A 12,028-nucleotide genomic window follows, 5' to 3' on the forward strand; every position below is an offset into this window, starting at 1 on the left:
CAAGTTTGCACTACTTTAGAGTATGAGTTTCCTCTGCTGAAAAACTTACTGTTTGAAACTGATCTGGCATCTATGAATTTTGCAAGGCCAAAGCAGAGGCAAATCTTAAACCATCTAACTGAGATACCTCCTCAGCCAGGGCACACAGAGGACTCTCATGGAAGAGAATTCCCACTGAAAATGAGCTCACAGCAACAAAAAAAAATAATTACAAACTACATGAGGATACTCTCTGCCCGGAGGGTCTGCTCTGAGTGGTGCTGATAATCAAAGAATCCCTTGCAAGGAGCCACAGAGAAATGTAATATGTGTGGGGGAATTATCCTCTCTGTTTTCCTTATTCTTAATGAGCGTGTCAAAAGGGAACATTTGCTTCTTTAAGCAATGGAAAGGGTTGTGCTTTTGTTTGGGCACCATTGGAAGGTGATTCTGAGACAAGCAATTTAGTGCAAGCAGGTCATTCGCGCTGTACAGAAATCACTTGGGGGTAGGGATGTTGATGCAGAGAAGGCAAGGCAGTTAAGGTCCTATTTTTTCCCACCACTTTTTGGCTGAGGTGAGGTACGTGGGATCTTAGTTCCCTGATAAGGGATTGAACCCACACCTCCTGCATTGGAAGCGCAGATTTTTAACCACTGGACCACCAGGCAAGTCCGATGAGGTGGGCTTTTAAACCAGCTACTATGATGGGTACTTGAACTTTAACTTAACTTTATGGGGCAACTCTGGAGAAATGGTATCAAATACACAGCTCTGAATTATCCCACCCAAGGGAAGCCAGAGCTGGAGTATTAATAATGAGATATGACTTGTAATGGGGGATAATAATTTCAATGAGAGTTTTGGCTGAGGGCTGTTGGCAGTGAGTTCATTCCTTGGCACTTCTGCCCTGCTGCACCAAGCAGAGTAGTTCCAGGAAAAAGAAAAAAACAGAACAAAACCTTTAGACATAGAGATGCAGCTGCTGACCAGTAGAAGTCAGAAAGAACACAGTGAGATGATTAGGATGGGAAGGTGATGGATGGGGCACTGAGAGTGTTAGCTACAAGTGACATTGGACTGTGTCTCTGCCTTTTCATTCCCTTTCCCTAAGTGGGGGTGGACACAGTGCAGGCAGAGTATAGAACCGCTTCTCAGGTGCACATTTATGTGTTTCTTTTTCCCCTCTGACTCTCCTCTCTTCTAGTCCTGGGAAGCCTTTATATAGCTTTAGGTGATTCTGATTGATCTGGTCTTCTTCTAGATATTTCTGTGTCTACCCCGAAGCCTTCGGGGACTTGGCTTTTGATACCCAAACCACTCAGGCTCTTGGGATCCAGAATCTTTTCTCTCATAAATTTATATCAGTTCTGCAGAGAGCTTCAAAAGCATATTTTTGTAGCACAAAAGTAAATGATTCTTTTCTCTCTCTCTGCACCTGTTAATAAGGGAAGTGATGTGAGGTTATAAAGAAATTACTAATAAAAAAATCACATTGCTTTAAATTGCAAAATACTATTCTGCTATAGGAAATATGGCGCTGCTTTGTTGTCTATAGGTAGGTTTAATTCCTGAGTTGTGTCCAATTCTTGTGGACCCATGGACTGTAGCCTGCCAGGCTCTTCTGTTCATGGGATACTCCAGGCAAGGATATTGGAGTGAGTTGCCATTCCCTTCTCCAGGGGATCTTCCTGACCTGGGGATTGAACCCACATCTCCTGCGTTGCAGGCAGACTCTACTGACTGAGCCACCAGGGAAGCCCTGGTTGTCGTCTTTAAATCACCTTAAATTCTGTTTTGTTTCCATTCCCACTGGGCAGGTAATATCAAGCATTACTGAGGCAACTCCCCTTTTGCCATTACATCAGAATCCAAGAGTCTTACAGAGAAAGGGGGGGAAAGCCCTTGGCAGTAAGCAATTTGATCTTTCCAAATGAGTGGTCAGGTCTTTGTCCTGGCTCTTGGAGTTAACATCTGAACACTGGGAAATTCCCCTGTGATAGGAGTGTCTTTGTTATGCATAGTGATCTCCTTGGACCACAGCTAGTTTTTTTTTTTTTTCAGCTTATTACATCACTTTATTTATTTATTTTTTTAAATTAGTTTATTTTCTATTTTTTAACTTTACAATATTGTATTTGTTTTGCCATACATTGACATGAATCCACCATGGGTGTACATGTTTTCCCCTTCCAGAACCCCCCTTCCACCTCCCTCCCCATCCCATCCCTCTGGGTCATCCTGGTGCACCAGTCCCGAGCACCCTGTATCATGCATTGAACCTGGACTGGCGATTCGTTTCACATATGATAATTTACATGCTTCCATGCCATTCTCCCATATCATCAGGCCCTCGCCCTCTCCCACAGAGTCCATAATACTGTTCTATTTATCTGTGTCTCTTTTGATGTCTCACATACAGGGTTATCTTTACCGATTGACTAAATACCATATATATGTGTTAGTATACTGTATTGGTGTTTTTCTTTCTGGCTTACTTCACTCTGTATAATAGGCTCCAGTTTCATCCACCTCACTGGAACTGATTTGAATGTATTCTTTTTAATGGCTGAGTAATATTCCATTGTGTATATGTACCACAGCTTCCTTATCCATTCATCTGCTGATGGGCATCTAGGCTGCTTCCATGTCCTGGCTATTATAAACAGTGCTGTGATGAACCACAGCTAGTATTTTATGTTAATGACTTAGGGTAGGGCCAACTAGAGATGTCTTCAAGAAAATTAGAGATACCAAGGGAACATTCCATGCAAAGATGGGCTCAATAAAGGATAGAAATGGTATGGACCTAGCAGAAGCAGAAGATATTAAGAAGAGGTGGCAAGAATACACAGAAGAACTGTAAAAAAAAAAAAGATCCTCACGACCCAGATAATCATGATGGTGTGATCACTCACCTAGAGCCAGACATCCTGGAATGTGAAGTCAAGTAGGCTTTAGGAAGCATCACTACAAACAAAGCCTAGTGGGTATGATGAAATTCCAGTTGAGCTCTTTCAAATCCTCAAAGATGATGCTGTGAAAGTGCTGAACTCAATATGCCAGCAAATTTGGAAAACTCAGCAGTGGCCACAGGACTGGCAAACGGCAGTTTTCATTCCCATCCTAAAGAAAGGCAATGCCAAAGAATGCTCAAACTACCGCATAATTGCACTCATCTCACATGCTAGTAAATTAATGTCAAAATTCTCCAAGCCAGGCTTCAACAATACGTGAACCGTGAACTTCCAGATGTTCAAGCTGGATTTAGAAAAGGCAGAGGAACCAGAGATTAAACTGACAACATCTGTTGGATCATCAAAAAAGCAAGAGACTTCCAGAAAAACATCTGTTTCTGCTTTATTGACTATGCCAAAGCCTTTGACTGTGTGGATCACAATAAACTGTGGAAAATTCTTCAAGAGATGGGAATACCAGACCACCTGACCTGCCTCTTGATAAATCTGTATGCAGGTCAGGAAGCAACAGTTAGAACGGGACATGGAACAACAGACTGGTTCCAAATAGGAAAAGGAGTACGTCAAGGCTGTATATTGTCACCCTGCTTATTTAACTTATATGCAGAGTACATCATGAGAAATGCTGGTCTGGATGAAGCACAAGCTGGGATCAAGATTGCCGGGAGAAATATCAATAACCTCAGATATGCAGATGATACCACCCTTATGGCAGAAAGCAAAGAAGAACTAAGAGCCTCTTGATGAAAGTGAAAGAGGAGAGTGAAAGGGTTGGCTTAAAGCTCAACATTCAGAAAACTAAGATCATGGCATCCGGTCCCATCACTTCATGGCAAATAGATGGAGAAACAGTGGAAATAGTGGCAGACTTGATTTTGGGGGTGGTCCAAAATCACTGCAGATGGTGATTGCAGCCATGAAATTAAAAGACGCTTACTCCTTGGAAGGAAAGTTATGACCAACCTAGATAGCACATTAAAAAGCAGAGACATTACTTTGCCAACAAATGTCCGTCTAGTCAAGGCTATGGTTTTTCCACTAGTCATGTATGGATGTGAGAGTTGGACTATAAAGAAAGCTGAGCGCTGAAGAATTGATGCTTTTGAACTGTGTTGTTGGAGAAGACTCTGAGAGTCCCTTGGACTGAAAAGAGATCCAACCAGTCCATCCTAAAGGAAATCAGTCCTGGGTGTTCATTGGAAGGATTGATGTTGAAGCTGAAACTCCAATACTTTGGCCACCTGATGCGAAGAACTGACTCATTGGAAAAGACCCTGATGCTGGGAAAGACTGAGGGCAGGAGGAGAAGGGGAGGACAGAGGATGAGATGGCTGGATGGCAGCACCGACTCAATGGACACGTGCTTGAGCAAGCTCTGGGAGTTGGTGATGGACAGGGAAGCCTGGCTTGCTGCAGTCTATTGGGACACAAAGAGTCAGACACGACTGAGCGACTGAACTGAATTGAACTGACTGAAGCATACTGCAGAGTTTTTCTGTTTGGCTGGTCATGCTAGGAAGACTAACCTTAGAGAGGTAATAGGGAGGTGGGGGATGGAGATTCCATTCAACCATGCTTCAGTCAATTCTAGCTACATAATGAAGCCCCATGGAGAAGGCAATGGCAGCCCACTCCAGTACTCTTGCCTGGAAAATCCCATGGACGGAGGAGCCTGGTGGGCTGCCGTCTATAGGGTTGCACAGAGTCGGACAGGGCTGAAGTGACTTAGCAGCAGCAGCAGCAGCAGCAGCAATGAAGCCCCAATAAGAACTCTGAACAAAGAAAGCTTGGATGAGCTTCCTAGGTTGAGAATGCACATGAATATTGTTACAGATCCATGTCAGGAGGGTAATTCATCCTGAGGACAATGGAATCTTCGAGTTTGGAATTCTTTGGAGACCTCCTAGACTATGCTGTTTGTGTACCTCTTTGGCTGATTTTTTAAAATATTATTTATTTGGCTGCATTAGGTATTACGGCAGCACATGTTATCTTCCTTGCATCATGCATGGTGACACTTGGGCTCCAGTACCTGCAGCACACAGGCTTAGTTGTCCCTGCATCTTGTGGGATCATAGTTCCCTGAGCAGGAATCAAACCAGAGTCTCCTGTATTGCAGGACAGATTCTTTACCCCTGGGCCACCAGAAAAGTCCCTCTTTGGCTGATTTTAATGTATCTTTTCCTATAATAAAGGTAACTGTGAATATAATAGATTTCATTGAGTTAAGTGAGTCTTTCTAGGGAAATATCTAACCTGAATGTGGTTTGAGATACCTCTGCTTGTACATCGTTGGTAGAAATATAAATTGATGCAACCACTATAGAAAATACTGTGGAGGTTCTTCAAAAAATTATGACTAGAACTACCATATGATGGAGCAATTCCTCTCCTGGGCATATATCTAAAGGAAATATCATTATATTAAAGAGATATCTATACCCCCAGACGTCCCACTAGTGGCAAAGAGCCTGCCTGCCAATGCAGGAGACATGAGACTCGGGTTCAGCCCCTGATTTTGGAAGATCCCCTGGAGAAGGGCATGGCAACCCACTCCAGTATTCTTGCCTGGAGAATCCCATGGACAGAGGAGCCTGTGGGCTATGGTTGATAGGGTTGCAAAGAGTCAGACATGACTGAAACAACTTAGCATAGCACACATCTACACCCCATGTTTGCTATAGCATTATTTACAATAGCCAAGACATAGAAACAACCTAAGTGTCTATCAATGGATGAGTTGATGAAGAAAAAGTTGCATACATATGTGGGTGATTATATGTGTTATTTAAATATTATGCAGTCATAAAAAAGGAAATCCTGCTATTTGCAATAAGATGGATACTGTGAGGGCATTGTGCTAAGTAAAATAAGCCAGGCAGAGAGGATTAATATTATATGATCTCACTTTGGAGAAGGAAATGGCAACCCACTCCAGTATTCTTGCCTGGAGAATTCCATGGACAGAGGAGCCTGATGGGCTATAGTCCATGGGGTTGCAAGAATCGGACACAACTTAGTGATTAGACTACATATGACTTACATGTGGAATCCAAAAAACAAAATAGGGACTTCCCTGATGATCCTTTGGTTAATATCCTGTGCTTCCACTGCAAGGGGCTCGGGTTTGATCCCTGGTCAGGTAACTAAGGTCTCACATGACATGTGGCACAGCTAAATAAATAAATTTAAAAAAATAAAACAAGAAACCCAAGCTCATAGAAAAGAGATCAGATTGCTTGTTATCAAAGGTGAGGGTGGGTGCTTCGCTGATGGCTCAGTGGTAAAGATCTGCCTGCCAAAGCAGGAGACACGGGTTTGATCCCTGGTCTGGGAAGATCCCACATGCCACAGAGCAACTAAGCCCATGTGCCACAACTATTGAGCCTGAGAGCTGCAACTACTGAGCCCATGTGCTGAAAATACTGAAGCCTGTGTGCCTAGAGTCTGTGCTCCAGAACAAGAGAAGCCACACCAGTGAGAAGCCCTTACACTGCAACCAGAGAGTAGCCCTCAATCACCACAATTAGAGAAAAGCCCAAGCAGCAACGAAGACCCAGCAGAGCCAAAAATAAATAAATTCGTTTTTTTAAAGGAAAATGGAAGTGGGAGATGGGGGAATTGGATGAAGATGGCCAAAAGTCACAAACTTCCAGTTATAAGATAAATAAGTACAGATAGTCTCTGACTTATAATGATTCAGCTAACCATTTTTTGACTTTACAATGGTGTGAAAGTAGTAAACATTCCACAGAAACTATATTTTGCATTTTGAATTTTGATTTTGTTCCCATATGAGGGATATGTGCAACAATGTTCTCTCATGTTGCTGGGCACCAGCAGAAGTAATTCACGGCTCCCAGTCAGCCACATGATCATGAGAATAAACCAGGAGAGAACTAACAATCATTCTGTGCCTGTGTAGCCATTGTGTTTTTCACTTTCAGTAGTGAAAGTGAAAGTTGCTCATTCGTGTCCGACTCTTTGCGACCCCATGGACTTTATAGTCCATGGAATTCTCCAGGCCAGAATACTGGAGTGGGTAGCCTTTCCCTTTTCCAGGGGATCTTCCCAACCCAGGGATCAAACCCAGGTCTCCCGCATTGCAGGCAGGTTCTTTACCAGCTGAGCCACAAGGGAAGCCCCACTTTCAGTAGAGTATTCAATAAATTACATGAGATTATCAAATAGGCTTCGTGTTAGATTATTTTGCCTAAGTGTAAGCTACTGTTAAGTGTTCTGAGCACTTTTAAGGTAGGTTAGATACAGGTGTGATATTCAATAGGTTAGGTGTATTATGTGCATTTTATTTTTATTTATTTATTTATGGTTGTGCTGGGTCTTCATTGCTACATGGGCCTTCTATAGTTGTGGCAAATAGGAGTTACTCTCTAGTTGCAGTGTGAGGGCTTCTCATGTTAAGAAGCATGAGCTCTAGGGTACACCGGCTTCAGTAGTTGTCGCACAAGGGCTCAGTAGTTATGGCACAAGGGCTCAGTAGTTATGGCACAAGGGCTCAGTAGTTGCAGTTCCCTGGCTCTAGGGCATAGGTTCAATAGTTGTGGTGCTGAGACTTAGTTGCTATGTGGCATGTGGGATCTTTCCGGAGCAGGGATTGAAACTGTGTCCCCTGCATTGGCAGCTGAATTCTTAACCACTGTACCACTAGGGAAGTCCTAAGTATATTTTCAACTTTCAGTGTTTTCTACTTGCAATGGGTTTATCTGGACATAACCTCATTGTGGGCTTCCCAGGTAGTGCTAGTGGTAAAGAACCCGCCAATACAGGAGACGTAAGAGACGCTGGTTTGATCCCTGGGTCGGGAAGATCCCCTGGAGGAGGAAACAGCAAACCACTCCAGTATTCTTGCCTGGGAAATCCCACGGACAGAGGAGCTTGGTGGGTTACAGGTCCATAGGATCACAAAGCGTTGGACACAACTAAAGCAACTTAGAAAGGCAAGGCAACTTCATTGTAAGTTGAGGAGACTCTGTATCATGGGTGTAATGTAAAACATGATAGTTAACACCATTTTATGATACATTCGAAAGTTACTACAAGCTGGAATCAAGATTTCCGGGAGAAATATCAATAACCTCAAATATGCAGATGACACCACCCTTATGGCAGAAAGCAAAAAGGAACTAAAGAGCCTGTTGATGAAAGTGAAAGAGGAGAGTGAAAAAGTTGGCTTAAAGCTCAGCGTTCAGAAAACTAAGATCATGGCATCTGGTCCCATCACTTCATGGGAAATAGATGGGGAAACAGTGGAAACAGTGTCAGACTTTATTTTTGGGGGCTCCAAAATCACTGCAGATGGTGATTGCAGCCATGAAATTAAGACACTTACTCCTTGGAAGGAAAGTTATGACCAACCTAGATAGCATATTTAAAAGCAGAGACATTACTTTGCCAACAAATGTCCGTCTAGTCAAGGCTATGGTTTTTCCAGTGGTCATGTATGGATGTGAGAGTTGGACAGTGAAGAAAGCTGAGCGCCAAAGAATTCATGCTTTTGAAGTGTGGTGTTGGAGAAGACTCTTGAGAGTCCCTTGGACTGCAAGGAGAGCCAGTCCATCCTAAAGGAAATCAGTCCTGAATATTCATTGGAAGGACTGATGTTGAAGCTGAAACTCCAATACTTTGGCCACCTGATGCAAAGAACTGACTCATTTGAAAAGACCCTGATGCTGGGAAAGATTGAAGGCAGGAGGAGAAGGGGACGACAGAGGATGAGATGGTTGGATGGCATCACCGACTCGATGGACATGAGTTTGAGCAAGCTCTGGGAGTTGGTGATGGACAGGGAAGCCTGGCATGCTGCAGTCCATGGGATCACAAAGAGGTGGACATGACTGAGCAACTGAACTGAAAGAGAGTAGTAGAACCTAAAAGTTTATATCTCAAAAAAAAATTCTTTTTGGTAACTATATGAGGTGATGGAAGTTAACTAAACATTGTAGTGATCATTTTGCAGTATATATATGTCAAGTCAGTATGCTGTATATCTTAAAATTATACAGTATTGTGTGTTAATTAGGTCTTTGTAAAACTGCAAAAACAGGGGAAAAAAAAACAAACTTCTGCACTTGTAGTTAGTGTCAGAGTTCTTGGGCAGAATTGGCAATCTCTTAGACTGTGTCTTTAGCCTTGCAGTCTGGCTAATTCCAAGTAGGCCCCTAATCTTCATTTCATGGTAGCTGATTATTCTGTAATCATAGACTGAGTTACCCTTGAGACACAACAGTCCTTTGCTGTTTTTATAAATGCTTTTGTTAAATAGCTTTACATATATATATATATATATATATATATATATATATATATATATATGTAAGTTGTGTCCGATTCTTTGCAACCCCATGGGCTGAAGCACACCAGGCTCCTCTGTTCTTCACTATCTCCCAGAGTTTGCTCAGATTCATGTCCATTGAGTTGGTGATGCTATCTAACCATCTCATCCTCTGCTGCCCTCTTCTTTTGCCTTCAGTCTTTTCCAGCATCAGGGTCTTTTCCAGTGAGTCATATATTTATTTATTTATTTGGTTTCTCCAGGTTTTAGTTGCCACCATGTGGGATCTTTACTTGAGGAGTTCAAACTCTTAGTTGCGGCATGTAGGATCTAGTGTTCTGACTAGGGGTCGAACCTGGGCACCTTGCATTGGAAGCATGGAGTCTCAGCCACTGGACCACCAGCGGACCCCAGTCCTTTGCTCTTGTGCTCTGCATGTGTCACAGAATTTGCCGAGGTAAGAACCACCCCCCGTGGCTATGTCCACCTTGCACCAACCTCTTTAAAGGTTGCTGCCTCCCTGAGATTCTGTCAAATCACTGCTCCCTTTCTCTCCTCATCAACAAAAGTATTCATAGTAACACTGCCCATAATAGCCCCAAACTTGAAACAGTCCAAATGTTCATCAAAGGTAGAAAGGATAAGTAAATTGTGGTATAGTCACACAATGGGGTATTATACAGCCCCAAGAGTGAACAAACCTACATGCCACACAATAACATGAATGAATCTCACAGTGTTAAATGAGAGAAACTAGAAACAAGAACATTTAGGAGAGTAGAATTTGTCACCGTAAAATATGTCTCTTTGGCATATTAATTGTTTTAACAACTTATTGACCAGACATGTATTAATATGTCTTTTGTTACCCAAAAGTTATTGACTGAAGTGTTTCAATATTCACTTACATAACAAATCACTGGCCACAGGCATTAGTTTCTACAAAAATACCCCGGTCAGTATGTGTTAAACTATTATTTTCAGAGAAACAGCAGGCATAGAAAGCTTCCATCTCTGTACTTGGAAGAGAAGGATGACCAAAAATCTAGAAACCTATCTATGGAGAAGGCAGGGACTTAAATCTGTACCACAGTCACCCTTGTTAACTGTGAAGGGAACCTTCCAGGTAACCTCCCATAACTGACTCTCCCACCCTCAGTCATCCTCTTTTGTGTTTAGCTGTAGATGATATTTAAGGTGAGGGCTTTGGCCATCTTGGTGAGTTATTCACTATTCCTGGGTCTCTCCCATGTCTACCTTTAATAAATTTTTGTTTGATTGTCTCCTGTTAATCTGGTTCTTGTCAATTTGACTTTTAGACTAGCCATAAGAACTTGGAATTGTAAAGAAAAATTTCTTCCTCCCTAGCAAGTAAAAACTGTATGGGTTCATTTATATAAATTTTAAAAACAGGTAAAACTAATCTAAAGTATTTAAGGATACTAGTTGAAGGAAAGCAGAACATGCCACCCCCAAATATGCCTCTTTGGCATAAATATTATTTTGAGTTGACATATTTTTGAGAAAAAGTAGACAAAGGAGAGGGGCTTCCTAGGTGGCGCTGGTGGTAAAGAACCTGTTCCCCAAAGCAGGAGACATAAGAGACACAGGTTCGATCCCTGGGCCGGGAAGATCCCCTGGAGAAGGAAACAGCAACCCACTCCAGTATTCTTGCCTGGAGAATCCCGTGGACAGAGAAGCCTTGCGGGCTACGGTCCATAGAATCACAGCATCCGACAAGGCGACAGCCCAAACAGACACAGGAGAAGCTCTAAAATCAGAATAGAATTTACTCTTTTGTGAGGAAAATTTACATTCCTAAGGTTAATCTCCAGTTTTAAAGGTGTCTCTCTCTGTACCAGGAAGAGGAGGATAACTTAAAATCACAAGGAACTCTCACTGTGGAGAAGGCATGAACTTAAATCTACTAACATTCTGTGTTTTTCTGGTAACCTTCCAGAACTGGTCTCCTTGCATACGTGGTCACTCGCTTCAGTCGTGACCCCATGGACTGTAGCCCATCAGGCTCCTCTGTCCATGGATTCTCCAGGAAACAATACTGGAGTGAGTTGCTGTGCCCTCCTCCAGGGTATCTTCCCAACCCAGGGGTCGAATCCAGGTCTCTTATATCTTCTGCATTGGCAGGTGAATTCTTTACCACTAGCACTTACTCCATCTTGAAAATGGAATTTAAAGTGGTGTCTTGGGCCATGTTGGAGAGTTTTACTTAGTTTCCCGGGGTCTCTCCCATGTACGCAGAAGGAATATATATAAATAAACTGGGTTTTTTCCTCCCATTAATCTGTCTTTTATTACTGACAGTCTCAGCCAAGAGCTCAGAAGGGTAGAGGGAAATTTATTTTTCCTTGCTCATGTGATTATTCAAGGGAAAGAATGTGCAAGAGGGCTTCTGGAACCCTGAACATATTCCCTTTCTTGATCTGGATACTAGTTACATGTATGTGTTCACTTGGTGAAATTTTGTATAGCTACACACTTATGATTTGCACATTATATATGTTATATTTCAATTAAAAGTTTACATTAACATGGTATCTCACTCTCCCTGGCCCCTCAGGGCCACTTCTCTTCAGTGAACTTGGGGTTTAGAAAAAATTCCAGGACGGGAGGTATCTTGTACTGACGTTTGCCTGGGGTGACCAACTTGTCCCAGCTTGCTTGGGACTTTCCCACTTTTTGTACTGAAGTCTCATATGCCAAGAACTCCCTCTAAGCAAGTCCTGGACAAACAGAGAGTTGGTCCCCCTATTTCAGTCTA

This window comes from Giraffa tippelskirchi, chromosome X (assembly GCF_054371585.1).
Source record: "Giraffa tippelskirchi isolate mGirTip1 chromosome X, T2T-mGirTip1v1.2.pri, whole genome shotgun sequence".
Classification (NCBI taxonomy): Eukaryota; Metazoa; Chordata; class Mammalia; order Artiodactyla; family Giraffidae; genus Giraffa; species Giraffa tippelskirchi.